The sequence below is a fragment of the Mus musculus genome, chromosome 11 (genome assembly GCF_000001635.26).
Source record: "Mus musculus strain C57BL/6J chromosome 11, GRCm38.p6 C57BL/6J".
In the NCBI taxonomy this organism is placed as follows: domain Eukaryota; kingdom Metazoa; phylum Chordata; class Mammalia; order Rodentia; family Muridae; genus Mus; species Mus musculus.
The window spans coordinates 59906088-59923012 of NC_000077.6; the positions used below are offsets into that span (position 1 = coordinate 59906088).

At 44.6% G+C, this 16925-nt stretch overlaps 1 long non-coding RNA gene across 1 annotated transcript; it reads left to right on the forward strand.

Moving 5' to 3' along the window:
- The first annotated feature begins 15411 nt into the window (after positions 1-15411).
- 1810063I02Rik (RIKEN cDNA 1810063I02 gene) lies at positions 15412-15802 on the forward strand. Its single transcript, NR_130986.1, has 2 exons — positions 15412-15520; positions 15638-15802. It is a non-coding gene; the product is annotated as an RIKEN cDNA 1810063I02 gene (long non-coding RNA).
- Positions 15803-16925: the final 1123 nt, after the last annotated feature.

Here is a 16925-nt window from a genome sequence, read left to right on the forward strand (position 1 = left end):
GGAAATGTAATCTGTCATGGATCCGGAAGCATGGCATCCACAGGTAAGACCATCACATATATGCACGGTCCAAATGCACAGAACAATGAGTGCCAGCACTCAGATCGCTTTTTCCTTTTGATTCAGTCCTGGTCCCCAGCACACAGGATGGTGCCACTTTCATTTGAGATGGGCTTTCCTACCTCACTTCATTCAGTCCAGAAATTTCCTTTAACTTAAGCCCAGGAATTTTTCTTTTAGGTGATTCCAGAGCCAGTCAAGTTGATAGTGTTAACATCACACTGTTACAGTGTTGTGTTCCACCTGGCAACATAAATGTTAGTGGCATAGTACAGCAGTTCCTCAAGATAAATGTAGCCTAGGGGTAGGAGGACAGCTCAATGTCAAAAAGACCAGTGAAAAATAACATTCACAGTGTCATGTGTGGGTTCCATCTCATGGAGTGGGTCTTAACAAAGTTGTAACGCTCATAACAGCTGTACCACTTTTACACTGGTATAGCCTGTACCCAAGTCACTGTTGTAGGTCACAGGGTTTGCAGTGCAGTGTTACTGATATTGCTTTCCCCTGACGTGGGCTGCTGTGCGACCACAGTGGTGGGCCAAGTAACAGTGGACCTCCAAAATCATGAGCCAAGACAGACTCCTCTCCTTCTTCCTTTGTCCTCCTCCTCCTCCTCTTCTTCTTCTTCTTTTGTTTTTTTGTTTTTTTTTTTTTTTTTTTTTTTTTTTTTTTTTTTTTTTTTTTTTTTTGGTTTTCGAGACAAGGTTTCTCTGTGTAGCCCTGGCTGTCCTCGAACTCAGAAATCAGCCTGCTCTGCCTCCCAAGTGCACCACCACTGCCTGGCTCTCTTCTTTGTTTTTTGAGACTGTGTCTCACTAGGTCCTGGAAACAATTGTCCTGGAACTCCTGTAGGCTGGCCTTGAACTCACAGAGATCCCCCTGCTTCTGCCCCCAAGTGCTGGGATTAAAGGTGTGCACCATCACACCCGGTTGACTTTTTTTTTTCCTTTCTTTTAGCTTGATTATCTGAGTGGTTTTTGCTCTTCATTTCAATGGCAACCGCTGATTGATACAGCTATGTTCAGAGCAGTGTTATTCACAAAAGTTAGAAGCTGGAAGCAAGCCTTGGATGAATGAATGTGCTCCACCAACACAGTGAGAGATTTTCCTGATTTACAAAGCAGGAACTTCTGACATGTGTTTCAACATAGATTCAACACTGAAGTCCTTCTGCTGAGCAAAATAAGACATACAGAGTGATGCCACCCCAGTCTGCTGCTAAAAGGAGGAGCCAAATTCAGGAACAAGTGTAGGTAGTCAAGTCTGGTGGGTAGTGTCCAGGGTCTTCATTTGGAAAGCTTGGTAAGTTCTATAAATGGTGGAGATAACTTGTGAAATGCATGAATGTACTTGATGTTAGAGACATGTGCTCATCAAAAGAATTAAGATTTTACCACTACAGAGATCTTACCACTACCAAAAAGAAATTCGGTAAAACAAAACAAAACAAAACAAAACAACAACAACCCTAGGTGCGTGGTGAAAAGCATAGCAGAATCGTCGGGCAGGAGTTTCCCTGGGCTGAGGGTGGAGCCACTATGGTGGCTTCATTGGAAGTCCTATACGCCTCTCGGGAGTTGTGAGCCTGTGGGATTCTGATCACAGTGAGGATGCTGAGGCTTCTTCAGGAAGGCAGCTTTGAACTAAACTCAGATGAACTCCTGTTTGAAAGAACTGAATGGAGGTAAAGAAAAAACGAGGCTTTCGAGACAGGGTTTCTCTGTATAGCCCTCGCTGTCCTGGAACTCACTCTGTAGACCAGGCTGGCCTCACACTCAGAAATCCGCCTGCCTCTGCCTCCCAAGTGCTGGGATCAAAGGTGTGAACCACACTGCCTAGAGAAACAGCGCTTTCAATATAATTTTTGTTTCTTTGTCTTCCACATACGGTAACTTATAATTTTATCAGTTATTTTTAAACCTTAAGGTGAGATTTTTAAGGGTGGCCTGGATATGGAGGAAGGGGGGGGGATGCTTGGGGGATGCAGTGAGATTCCTTGTAGGCTCTGACAGAGACTAAACTTCATGGCTTCCTCTGTTTCTCCTTCAAGGTTGGTGGGAAGGCTTGCTAAGAAGGAGGGGCTTGCAGGGGAGATGTGGAGAATTCAAGGATGTTGCTGGCCCTGCATGGCTATTTTCTGTTTTTCTTGTTCTTACTTCCCAGGGGCTCTTCAGGCAGTGCTTCTCAGGGGTCCTGGGAACCAGCCTCAGCCTGCTCTCTCCTGAAGGCCAGGACTTCTCCAGCCAGCAGTGCTGGGTGAAGGACATCTTTGCATTGGTTGCATTCAGTCTCCTGCAGAAGTAATCAGGTTCCCTTTACATCTGGCAGGACAAGAAACATCTGTTCTCTCCCCCTGGGATCCACAGCTTCTTGGTGGCTTCTGTCTACAGACAAAGCAAACAGGAGTTGAGGGGAGGGGCTGAGGAGGCTGGTGTTGAGAGAGCCTGGTTCCCACCCAGCAGGAGGTCTGTTTGCATTGGCTTCACTCAACCCTAAAAGCACATACAGGTATTTTGGCCCAGATCCTAATGAGCTCTGAGGACTTCTGACCAGCACAGGTTGCCCTTCTGACACAGAAAACACAATTTGACTTGTGCAAGTAGCCTGTGAAATGCCATGTCACACAGAGCTCTCGCACATCTCCTGCCCCACCTGCTCCACCCTTCCTCCCGAGGCAGAGTGATCGGGCAGCCATGGAAGACAATGGCGAATAACTCAGAATGAACACAGCAGCTTGGTTCCAAGCCCTTGGCTGGGCAGCAAAAGGGAAGAAGAACTGGAGCCGTTGGTGGTGGTGACAGTGTGCCATCGATCTTCATTTCTCCCTTATAAAGAACCAAAGCTCCTTGGAGTGTTGGCAATGTCACTGTGGGTGAAGAGATTGCAGCAAAGCACAGTACTGTTAAGATCAATGTCCCATTGCAGCCCATGACCTTGAGACAATTCCCAAGGCTCAGAGGATAATAGGCTGCTCTCAGTGGTGATCTAATGAGGTATAGCCATAGGCAACAGCTTCTGGCCCATTTGCTGGAGAAGAGCAAAGATTCAGCCTCCAATAGGAATGCTCCATAGGAATGCTTGTTCTGCGGCTGTGACTGGTGTTCTAGTCTGCCTGTTCCTCTAGGTTTTATTGGTTGCTCTCCTGCAGTAGAAGATGAGGGCTGTTTGGGAAAGGCACAGCTGGCAGGGTCTGCATTGCTGGTCTCCCTGAAGTTGCAGCAAAAGAAATGAAATCTATTGGAGTGTGATAGTGCTTGTAGGTAATGCCAACAATTGGGAGGCCAAGATAGGGAGGGAGGCTTGAGCCTGGATGGGATCCCATCTCAAAATAATGGAAGTGTAATCTTAAAGAGATAAGGACAGGTGGGCGTCAGTGGTGCATGTCTTTAATCCCAGCACTTGGGAGGCAGAAGCTGGAGGATCTCTAAGTTCAAGGCCAGCCTGGTCTACAGAGTTCCAGGACAGCTAAGGCTATACAGAGACACCTTGTCTTGAAAGTGAGAGGGGGAGAGAGGGGTGGGTTCATCTGCCATCAAATCTGATGACTCAAGCCACCCTCCTTTGACCTCTACTAGAGCAACTTGGCTCACATGCACTTACCACACATGTATACAATATAAAAATTAAAGATAAATAAATAAATAGATAAATAGATAAATAAATAAAGTCTGCTTTTCATTTGTTTATTGCTATTCTTTTCCAAGGACTGGTCACTTAGAGAAGACTAGTTTTGGATGATAGGTTGCCACCCAAGTTGACTTAAACAAAAGTAAACCCCAGAAAGGGTGTTTACTCTCTGGTTACTGTGACAAAATGCCTGGTAAGTGTAACTTCAAAGAAGGAAGTGCTTGTGTTGGCTCACAGTTCTAAGGGATACCATCCTCATGATGGGCAAAACATGGCAGCCAGAGGCAGCTGGTTACATTGTGTCCACACTCAGCAGCCAGTTACAAGCATTGCTGCTCAGTTATCTTGGTGCTTTGCATTCATCCTGGAACCTCAGTTCATAGAAGGGTATTGCCCATATTAAGGTGCTTTCTCCCACTTCAACTAGTCTAATCAACTTCTTTTCATGAGGATTCTAAATGCCATCAAGATTAGCCTCACACATTTCTTAGGAATGAACACAGCAAGATGGATGAGATTCAGTCCAGCTGGGTCTAAGCAGTCAAGCCCCTGCTGCCGCATCTGTACATTGAATCATCTCCAGCTTTGATTCTTCAGCTCCTGGCTTATTAACAGTCGACCTTGACTGTCTCAGGCAAAGTGGGCAGGGCCACATGATCCTGAAGAAAGAAAATTTCCAAAGGAAGCAACACTGTTGGAGGCTAACACGGAAACGGTCATCCATCACCTCCATCAGACACGCCTGATGGCACGAACATGAAAGTAGTCACCCATCACATCCACCAGACACACTAGGTGTCGCTGGTACTGTCAGGGTCCCTCCTTCTAGTGGAGTAAACAGACAACTTCTGCCTGTATACCTCTGTGACAGGGTGTTCATTATTTCAGAAACAATTCCTTTGGCAGAACTGGTTTCTGCCACCATAACTACCATCCACAGGGCCAGCTCTGCTAGATAACAGAGACCACTGATTGCCACCACCAGGCATCTATCTTCCATTCTTTCTCCCTTTTGCCTAGGAGCCATCAACAGATGGGCTGGGTAGATAGGGCAGTCTGTTCACTGTCTGAAAGAGCACCAATCAAGTGTGACAGTCTTATGGGAAATTCTTCCACCTTTTCTCCCTGGCCTAAAATAGCCATTTCCTTCTAGGTTGTGTGAAGGGGGTGGGGTGGGGTGGAGCAGTGTTAGCATCTACAGGTGCCTGGTTTGGAAGTATTCTTGGAAAGGTCAGTGTAGGTCTGGTGACCACTGAGCCAGGAACTTCCAGCTGGCCACTCACCAGAGGACAGTTTGGAGCCCTTGAGTTTCTACCCATAGGTGAGCACACACTACAAGGTAGCTGGACTCCTTTTCAGGTTCCTTAGGAATCTGTGGCTGTCTGGACATGACATCCATGCCACAATTCCTAGGTGTTACAATCTCAAGTCAGATCCACTAAGCTGCTGGGGTCACACAGAAATGTGGGAGTGACCCTTAATAACTGAGTCTTGATTAAGATTTCCAGAGCAATCTCAAAATAGAAGTGCAAGGTACAATTCACTGGGGGTGGGGAAGGGGTCAGTCAGCTAGCCTTAGGAGTGTTTCTTACTGGCCAGTCTCATCATTGTGATAGGAGGCTCTGACTAAGGGTCAGTTGTACTCTGCCACATCTTTTTCCAGTATACCTTTCTTGACCACCATACAGAACCACTACAGAGGCAGAGGAGTCTTGTCTCTCCACAAGGCCTCTGTGGCTCTTTTGTTGCCTACAGGGATAGACAGTTACATTTGCCCCAAAGTCACTGGCTGGCTGTCACTATTGGAGAAATAACCCGATTGGCTGAGAGTCACTTTCTATAACTAACAGGTCCCTTCCCATTCCTTATTGTCTCACAGTCTTGTGCTGGCTGTCCTAGAGGGAGGGATGTGGATGTTTGGCCTATCTCCACCAAGTGGTGAGGACAGCTGGGGCCCATCCAGTTAGAGACAGCTGGCATGCCTAGGCTGTGTCTAAGAGGTCAAGAGAGATGAGGGCTGGACTAGGGGTGTAAGAAGGAAGGCTTTAGGGACTACAGGTATCCTGAGAGGCCCTTGACTCTCCTAAGTCCTAATCCTTGAATTCCAGGATGTAGAAGGACCCATGTAGGAGCAGGTGGTGGTCTGTCTTGGTCTTGTAGCCTTGTTTCTGAGTACAACCAGGTACTGCCAGCATAGGTCTCAGAGTATGCTCAGAGGGCTTCTTGCCTGCTTCACCAGTCTATATAGGGCCTTTCCAACCCCACTCACCAGTCTATAGAGGGCCTGTCCGACCCATTCACCAGTCTATGGAGGGGCTGACCACTTCCATTCACCAGTCTATAGAGGGGCTGTCCACCCCTATTCAACAGTCTATAGAGGCCTGTCTACCTCCATTCACTAGTCTATAGAGGGCTATCAACCCTTGTTCACCAGTCTATGGAGAGGCTGTCCACCCTCATTCACTAGTCTAGAGAGGCACTGCTTTCTTGCATTCATCAGGGCACACATGGCTTCTGGGCTTGGGTCCCGGGTCCCGGGTTCCAGTTACCTGTCATTTTGCCTCATATGCTGCTGTTTGCAGCATAGACTTTACCTGGAGCTGGGTGGTCATGCAAGACTTCAAGCTCCACCTAGGCTGTTCAACCAGAATCTGCAATCTTCAGAATCTCTGAGGATGGCACGCCTTAACTTTGGGGAATCAGAGGCCCGGAGTCTGACTCAGTAGAAGGGCCTACCTCTGCGAAGGACCACCCACACGGAGATGGTTTGCCAACTCTGATACTCGGAACTGTTGGGATGACAAACTTGAGCCAGTCTAAGTAAGAAGCAGAACCAGTGGGGCTGAGTTGAGCCAGGAGTAGATATTCTAACCCCAGCACTGGAAACAAATGAATGAATGAACAAGAGAAACACTCGGCAAAGGGTGTGAGGAGCTGTACTGCGATGATCCTCTGTCCATGTCTCAGCACGGAACACTTGGAATAGGGTCATTGTAGCTGCGGAAACAGATTGTGATTATCCTTGTAGGCCCTAAACCAAATGACAAGTGTCCTTGTAGAGATGGAAGCAGAAAGACGACACAGAGGGAGGGTGTTGGGAAGCCAGAGGCAGGGGATGACAGGGACACTGTCCCCAGGGATGAAGGGGTAGGAAGGTCTCTCCCAGAAAGCTTCCAGAAGAGTGTCCCCGCAGACACCTTGATCTTGTACTTCTGACTCCTAGAACATCCTACTAAGGTGCTCAATGGTGATGTGGAGGCGAACTTCAGACTGCCAAGGAAGGAACTCAGGTGAGAAGAGACCTGCCAGGCATATTCACAGATCTCAGCTCAGCTCCCAGAGTAGCCGACTTTCTCTAGCCCATTTCCTTATTTCTTTTTTTAATGCTCCATAAAACCCAATGACAGTTGGGACCTAGGGCACCTGGTCTTGCATGATCACCAGACTGTCAAAGGCTCCTGAATGGTTCTTTCAGGTTCCCAGAAGTAATTTGGTTATTTATTTTAAACCAACCTTGTTTGGAAATTGTTTAAAGCAATTGCAATAAAGCAAAGCTAAATTGTATTTCAGCTGTTGAAGTATCACTTAAAACCAGATGACAGAAAGCCCTTTGGCAAATGACTTCATAGCAGGCTGGTTTTTTTTTTTTTCTGAGTTTGGCAACTACACAGTAGGTTAATTTAAAACCATTTTTACTACATTGTATTTATTCTGTGTGCAGTGTTTGTATGTGGGCCCAGTATGCATGTGCCACAGCAGATGCCCTGAGTTCAGTCACCCTGGACCCACATGATAGGACCTACAAGTTCTTTTGACCTTCACATGAACAAGATGGCACAGATGAGGTCACACACACACACACACACACACACACACACAAATACATGTGATAAAAATAAATTAGACACAGCTAAGAGATTAACTGTAATAAGTAACCATAAAAGAGATCAATTACATCAATATGGTATAACTCAGAGCAGCACTCCTCTGGTACTGAGGGAACATTATTAAACAAAACACAGGCCACTGTGCATGACAGCTTATTTGGTGATGGAGGTAGCTGCTGAGTGAGTGACTAAGAGTGACAAGGGATGAAGAAATGACTCACTTCCCAGGCAAGGCAGAGAGGTACGGGGCCAGTCATGCTTCTCAGAATAGCAAGCGGTCTGAACCTTAGAGCTTATTTATTGCTACAGTGTTCTATTTAAGATTTTCAGGGCTCCCGTGGGTTCAGAAAACATCTGATGACCAGGCCTCCAGCATCCGCAGAACCAGAAAGAGCTTTGTGACCAGGTCTGCAGATGAGTTGCCTCAGAAGTCAGTGCAGAACTGAGCTTTGGCTCCACTGCCCATAGTCCCCTGAGAGACGGGGCTTTGGTCCTAAACACCCACATTGAAATAAAATTGGAAATGAAAAACCTTACCAAACAAATACAAGACATGGAAGGGAGAACCTCAGCAATTGAAAACTAAGATAGAAGAAATGACTACCTCAGCCAAAGAAAATGTTAAATAAAAAAAACAACAAACCACCAATCACCAAACAAAAAACCAGACACAGAACATCCAGGAAATCTAGGACACTATGAAAAGACCAAATCTAGCCAGGTGTGGTGGCGCACGCCTTTGAACCCAGCACTCTGGAGGCAGAGGCAGGCGGATCTCTGAGTTCGAGGACAGCCTGGTCTACAAAGTGAGTTCCAGGACAGCCAGGGCTATACAGAGAAACCCTGTCTTTAAAAAAAACAAAAACAAAAGGCCAAATATAAGAAGAATAGGAATAGAAGAAAAGAAGCCCAGGTCAAAGGCATAGAAAATATTTTCAACAAAACCAAAGAAGAAAATTTCCATAACCTAAAGAAGAATCATATAGAACACACCAGGTTGGACCATAAAAGAAATTCTCCATGACACATAATAATCAAAACACTAACTGTACAGAACAAGGAAAGACTACTAAAAGCTAAAACCACTTTGAAAAATAACAGAACTGCTGGAGGTCTCACCATCCCCAAACCATACTACAGAGCTATTGTTATAAAAACATGGTGTTGATATAAATAAAAATAAAAGCATGGTATTGGCTTAAATAAAAGCAGACATGTTGATCAATAGAACTGAAGACTCAGATGTAAGTTCACACACCTATAGATACCTGAGCTTTGACAAAGCCAAACATATAGACTGGAAAAAAGACAGCATCTTCAACAAATGATGCTGGTCAAACTGAGTGGAAGCATGGAGAAGAGAGAAAGTGGATCTGCTTCACCCTGCATGAAACCCAACTCCAAGTGGCTCAAGGACCTCAATATACCAGATACCCCAATCAGATAAAAGCAAAAGTGGGCAATCGGCTTGAACTAATTAATGGCAAAGGGAGGGACTTTCTGCACAGGATACCAATAGCACAGGCACTAAGATCAACAAGTGTAACTTTGATCTTTTCAAGACCTATTTTTAATGACGGTTTTTAAATGCTTTCACCTCCCTTTTAGCCCACCACCCTCCAGACACAGTGGAAAAGAAAGGATCCAGGGGAAGTAGACCAGTGTAGAAATTGTTCTTTGGAGCAACTCCTGTTTGTTGTCTGGAAATCGGCCGATCAGTTCACAGGAATCAACAATGGCAGCTCAATCTACTCACAAACACTTCACGGATACACCAGCAGTCCAGTTCGGTAGAGTTGGGATAGCAAACAGGAATCAGCAATGATGGCACTACCTAGCAGAGACAGTCAGGCCTTAGCCTCAGCTCAAGTCAGCAGGAGGGATCAAGGAGGAAAGCCAGGATAAGTTCTCAGCTGTGCAAGACTACTGCACAGTTCTTCGCTGTGCAGCAAAGATCAGCGAAGATGCCGGATCCACAAGCATTGCACAGCTAGCTCTATAAACAAGCCAAGCTCAGCCTCCGTAACTGTCCATCAAGTTCTATTTATACTCTCTCCAAACATCATGTGTCCTCCATGGGTCCTGCCTCAACACATGTGTTTGCCTCAGCTGACATCACTCTGCCAATCAGCCTGAAGCCACAGCACACAACCAGAAGGTTGTTTTTGTTTTTGTTTTTTTCACTTTTCTCTCTATGGAGTCCCGACAAAGGCAGTTTAACAATATAAGACGAACCAATACATGCATATTAGTGTCATTAGCGAAAAATCCTTCATCACATGTCCTTCACATGCTTGCTTTAGCAGAACATGCTTTCATCTGTGTCTACTTCAGCTAAACGTTCCTTCACATGTTGCCCCAGCAAAACACCATGCAACCGACTTTCCAAAGAACCCTTAAGTCTCCACTTCAATCAACCTATAAACAGGACCTCGTGAGACAGAAAAGTTTCAGCACAGCAAAGGACACCAACATTCAGGAAGAGTGGCAGAGCACAGAATTGGAAAAGACCTTTACATGTCTGACAGAGGGTCTAAAATATCTGAAGAATTTAAAAACCTGAACATTAAGAATAATAATAAATAATAAAAATAATAAAATGAGGAACAGAACTAAACAGAGACTTCTCAAAAGACAACTTACCTATGGCTGAGAAACACTTAAAGAAATGTTCAACATCATCTGTACAGTGGTTCCTCGGGAAGCTAGGAATAGATCTAGCTCAAGATCCAGCGATACCACTCTTGGCCATGTACCTAAAGGACGCTGACTCCTACTACAGAGACACTTGCTCCTCCAAGATCTTTACTGTTCTAGTCATAAGAGCCAGAAACTGGAAACAGTCTAGATGTCTACCAACTCATAAATGGATAATGAGAATGAGATACATTTACATAATGTAATATTTTTTATCAACTAAAAAATTAAATTTCTGGGTAAATGAACGGAGCTTAAAAAAATTTCAAATGAGGTAACCTGGACCACAACAGACAAATATTGTATGTTTTCTCTTATATGTGGTTATTAGCATTTAAGCCTTCAATATGTATGCTATAATCTGTATAACCACAGAAGAGGTAGTGAGTTAGGGACTAGGGGGAGACAAGGATCTCTCAAGGAAGTGGAAATAGAATGTACAGTTATGGAGAAACAGGGGGAGACTGAAGTGCAGGGATTAAATGGAGAAGCGGATGAAAGAGATGGGTAAGGAGGGAAAATGATGGGGACTAATTAACACGAAGTCATATTGAAACTGTCTACTGTAGACGCTTCCATATATATTATATATAATATGTCACATAGATTCAATATAATTAAATATATTATATTTCACATATAACATATATTAAAGGAATCCAAATGGAGTTACCAAATAACAGGGAAGGCAATACCCCAACTAGGCATCTTTTGCCATGAAGTGAAACTGCCAGTACCAGGAATGGATTATATCTAGTTGAATTGTTAGTCAAATGAGCTTATGCAAACCTCCAAACATCTCAGGCTATTACCAAGGCTATTGGTTGTTCTCCACAAATGGCCAGGCTCCATTGATGAAGATAATACATAACTCACTGAACATGGAGTTGTCCCGCTGGTGTCTAACTAGAGGCTTCACCCATACTGATTTGTGTTCATGGAACTGGAACGTCCTCTGCACACTGTCAGAGAAAGGTAGCCATCAACCCATGTATAAACCCTACAACAACCTGCAACCCACACAGTGAGTTGCTTGCAAGGTATTCTGGATAATAGTAGCACAAAGATTATAGGAATAACCAGCCACTCCCTGATTGGATGTGTGACCCACTCCAAGAGCTGACACCCATGCAGGATGCTGCTCAGGTGGCTAAGCACCTGAGATTGGATAGGCCATTGGAGCTAGACGTGGTTGACTCCATGGAAATCACCTTCAGACACAACATATTGATGACATGACATATGAACTCCCAGCTGTGGCACATGCACAGAGCCTGCACAGGTTCAAGGCAGAGATGGGGAGGTGGGCATGAACTCTCACCCCGAACCAAGAAGCTACCTGCAACTATACTGGCTTGAAGAGGAAAAACTAGCTTTCTCCAATGGAGTTTCATGAGTACATTAACCACACTTAAGGATGGCCCCGAGGCTCAGCCACAGCTGAGCCAACACAAAACAAACTCAGCGGTATTGTATGGACATTTTGTGTCTTATTATTTTGTTTGGGCATATTTTTTTCTTATTGGTCTTTTGCTTGTATATTATGGTTTCTGATTTTGTGAGTCGGGTTTTGTTTGTTTATGTGTGTGTGTTGCAGAGTTTGATACCACTGAGACCACCAGACAAAATTTAAAAGATAAAAAACAAGTTTATTTATAGCAATGTTGTGACAGCAGTCACTATGACAAGCTGAGAGCTGCTGCAGAAGGGGAAGAGAGGAGCTGACATTTTTAAAGGTACAGATCACAGCCTCCTCGACTCTGGGGAGTTTTTGCTCTGTGAGGCATTGCTGTGGTCTTTTTTGTTTTTCCTGAGTGAGCAGTCGTTAAGTGAGATTACAGAAGCAGAATGCGTAGCTGGTCGATATCTTAGGATAGGAATTACACAATGATGGGAAATGAGCCAGGTGACTCTCAGCCCAGTCTCCTCTTTGTGTTGCTGTCAAGACTCAACTGCTGATGGAGTTGACCTTAGGGTCACAGTCCACACATCCTATGGTGAACAATCCTTAGGCTAAGAATACAGTACTGCTGACTCCTAGGAGTTTCTTTTTTCTACACAGTAACTTGCTTTGAGACTCAGTTTTAAATGGAGCTAGTTTTTAGCCATTGTGTGTGTATGGTTATGTGTGTAAGAGAAAGAGATAGACAGAGAGATACACATATACATACATATATACATACATACACACATATGGAAAAGTTAATGAGCTAAACAATATTTCCAAGAAGCCTGGGACACATCTAAGAAGCCAATCCTGGGAGTTCATGGTTTAGATGAATGATCAGAAGTAAAACTGAATGAAACAGACACACCATTTAGTAAAATGATAGTAAAAAAAAAATTCCCAAATTTTCAAAGAGCGGGTTTTCACACATTAAGATGTACATAGAAGCAGCCGGGCAGTGGTGGCGCACGCCTTTAATCCCAGCACTTGGGAGGCAGAGGCAGGCGGATTTCTGAATTCTAGACCAGCCTGGTCTACAAAGTGAGTTCCAGGACAGCCAGGGCTACACAGAGAAACCCTGTCTCAAAAAAACCAAACCAAACCAAGCCAAACCAAACCAAAACCAAAACAACAACAACAACAACAAAAGCAAAAAATGCACATAGACATGACCAGAAAAGAAATTGGCCATGGCATACTATAATCAGGATATCAAAAGTACAAAGTAAAAAAAATAAGCCTAGTTAACGGGAGAAAAAGACAGTTCACACACAAAGGCAGCAATACCAAGTCACCAGGACTGCGCACCAGCAACAAGGAAAGCCAGAAGAGAGTGAGTGAGACCTTTCAAATTCTCAAAGTGAACAACTGTGATCCAGAAATGTCATAGCCTACAAAGTGATCTTTCAAAATTAGTGGAGAAAGCAAGGTATTTGAAGACAAACGCAAATTAAGGCCAGCCTGCATAAAGTCCTCAGTGGAACACATCATCGGAGGAAGGTGAACGAAGACCTGACTATAGATGGACAAGCCAGGCTTGGGAAAGAAGCAAACACACCTGGCATGGGAGCTCAGCAAAACCTCGGAACTATTATGGGAACAAAGAGAAAAAGCAATAATCTAGCAAAACAGAACCTCACCTAACACATTTACAGAAAATAGCGAAGCCCTTTCTACAATAACCTTAATACAAATGTCCTCTGCTCAGCACTAAAGAGATACGGATTAAAGAACTGGATTTAGAGATAAGAACCAACTATCTGCTCTCTCCAAGAAACACACTTAGCCAGCAATGACACCCAGACACTTGATATCAAACGGAAAAAAACATCCCAAGCAAATGGACAATGTAAACTGAAACTCATTAGAAGAGATAAAAGGGGCACTAGATTAGGGTTTTTATTCCCCCCCCCCCATGTTTCTTTAGCAGAACAATGGCACTAGGTTTTCCCTTAGGTCCCATGGGATAGGACAGAGGATTTGGAAATAAAATAGCCAGGCTGGGCCACTCAAATTGGCAAAGGAGGCAAAAACATGTTTTGGAAAAAGAGCTAGTCTAGCCAATAAACAGTGCTGGCAGAGCTGGCTCCACCTGCGGGAGGATTAAATTAGATTTATATCCTTCACTTTGTACAAAACCCAGTTCAAAATGGATAAAAACCCTTAAGGTAAAATCTAAAAGTCCTGAAACTTTAGAAGAAAACACAGGCTATGAATACCCCTCAGGAGACTGGGGAAGGCAAGACTGTTTTAAACAGAATACCAGCAGCACAGGAACTAACTCCACCATCAACTGATAGGAACAGGAGAATGACAGTTCTCTGCACAGGACACAGTCAGCAGTTAACAGACAGCCCAGAGAAGGGGAGAAAATCGGTACCCAGTACACTTCAGAGAGGGGATAATGTCCAGAACTTAGAAAGAACTGTGGAGATTAAACGCCAAGGGAATAAAACTGCCAACCAGCAAATGGACAAATGAACTGAATAGACAGATTTTTAAAAAGACACACAGACAGATGGCCAATTTACTATTTTTAAAATTATCCAATACCCCCACCATTAGGGAATGCCAATCAAAACTACTTTGAGGTACCACCTAACCCCAGTCCAAATGGCGTTTGTCAATAAATCTGACCACAAACGTTGGAGAGGATGTGGAGAAACAGGAACTCTTAATTCACCATTGAAGAGAATTCACTGTTGTTGAGGATGCAAACTGATACAGCCCCGTGGAAACCGCTGCAGAGAGGTCTCAAAAAATAAAAATAAAACCAGAACTAGCACGTGACCCAACTAGTCCACTCCTGGGTATACACCCACCAAACCACACCCACCCTATAGATATGTGCACCACTGTGTTAATTACTGTTTAATTCACTATGGCAAAAAATTGGAATCAACAGAGGAGCCAATAATGAAACATATATGTGTGTGTGTGTGTGTGTGTGTGTGTGTATATACATATGTAATGGAATATAATATATCATGTATTATATATAATGGATTATTGCTCAGCTCTAAAGAAAAGTGAAATAAAAATTTGCAAGAAAACAGATGGCCTTAAAATGTATAATATCCAGTGAGGTCACACAGCCTCAGAAAGAAAAAGCCCCATGTCCTCTTCATATGGTGAATCTAGCAAATATTATACACACACATGCAAACAAGCGTGCCTGCCGGTACAGTATGATATGGAGAAGAGAGAACGAGAAAGGCTGAACACCACGGGAAAGGAGGGCTGAATGCAAGGAAAGAATGCGACCTAAGAGAGAGAATATAAATCTGTTTTTCTAGTTCTAACTCCGTCATAAGATTTATTCTTTTGGTTTTGGTAGTGGATAAACAAACACCTAAAGTATATTTGATAGTGAAAGATAAAGTTCACTGAGAAGTCCCACAGCGTCCCTAGGTAGGATTATAATTGCTGAGATGAAACACCGGGACCAAGCTGGGGAGGACAGGGTTTGTCTGGCTTACACATCTTGAATTACAGCCCACTGAGAGAAACCAAGGCAGGAACTCCAGCAGCGCAGGAAGCTGGAGGCAGAGGCTGAGGCAGAGACCATGGAGAGGTGCTGCTCACTGGCTTTCCCCTACCCAGGATCACCTGACGGGGTGGCCCCACCCACAACGGGCTGGACCCTCCCACTTTAATCACCAATTAAGAAGCTGCCCCACAGATCTTACGGAGGCATTTTCTCAGCTGAGGTTCCCTCCTTTCCGGCGATCCTAGCTTGTGTCCAGTTGACATAAACCAGCCGGCACAGCTTCCATCCTGAGTACCTATTCAGCCAGCTGTGAGTTGTCTAAACTCAGGGTCTGGTTAATTTGGGTATGTGGCTGATTTATTTTAAGTTATTTTAACAATAAAGTTTAAAAACCTTTAAAAGTTGTTGTTGTTTTTTTTCTTTCAGACCATGGTTACCACAGTGCCTGACAGGGAGGAGGTCAGAGCCAGAGATGTGGGATGCTGACTCCGAGACCGAGATTTGAACTGACAGAAGCTGATGGGACAGGAGAGCTGGTTGGTCCCCTTGAAACATTTCTAGGATTAAAAAAATAAAAGGCTCGTAACCATGAACCTCAGCTCTGACGAAAGCTTGGAATCTCTGGGGATTGGAAACAAAGGCCATGTTCCCAGTTCTCCCCAGGCCTCTCTCTGGGGCGCTGGGGAGTCTTAAGCTCAGCACGTGGAGCCCACCTGACCTCTGTCACAGGTCTACACCAAGGCCAGGGAGCAAAGCACACCGGCCCTGAGCTTGGCGTGAGGAGCGGGGACCCGGTCCTCAGTAAAACACCTGACAGTAACAGGAGCCCAAGCCCTTTCTCCGTCCAAGCCATGATTGGGGACGGTGTTCTGGACCCTGTCTGTGTCTCTTGGGCCTCAACTCTCTGACTCTAGATCTTCCGTGAGCCACTCCACATGCCCTTTTAAAAATGTCAAACTCAGGGCCAGTGTGATGCTGCTGTGGGTAAAGACACCTGCTACCACGCATGGTTATTTGCTTGATCCCTGTCACTTTCATGGTAGAAGGAGAGAACCAATTCTCATGGGCTGTCCTCTGATCTACACACACACACACAACACACACACACACACAAACACATACTAAATAAATGAATAAAAAATTTTAAACTCAGATTTAAATTTAATTATCTTATATACATTCATAGCACTGCCTGTTAGCAAATATACCCATGGAATCAGAACTCAGACTTGAAGCCAGAAGGCAGCACCCAATGGCTCTGGGGCTCTCTGCCCTGCAGGTGCAATCTCTAACTGGATTTTACCTGTTTTTGAGCTTTATCTGTAAGTGGTGTCTTAGTCAGGGTTTCTATTCCTGCACAAACATCATGACCAAGAAGCAAGTTGAGAAGAAAGGGTTTATTCAGCTTATACTTACACATTGCTGTTCAGCACCAAAGGAAGTCAGGACTGGAACTCAAGCAGGTCAGGAAGCAGGAGCTGATGCAGAGGCCATGGAGGGATGTTACTTACTGGCTTGCTCAGCTTGCTTTTTTATAGAACCCAGGACCACCAGCCCAGGGATGGCACCACCCACAATGGGCTGGGCCCTCACACTACCTCATCACTAATTGAGGAAATGCCTTATAGCTGGGCCTTACAGAGGCATTTCCTCAAGGGAGGCTCCTTTCTTTGTGATAACTCCAGCTTGTGACAAGTTGATACACAAAACCAGC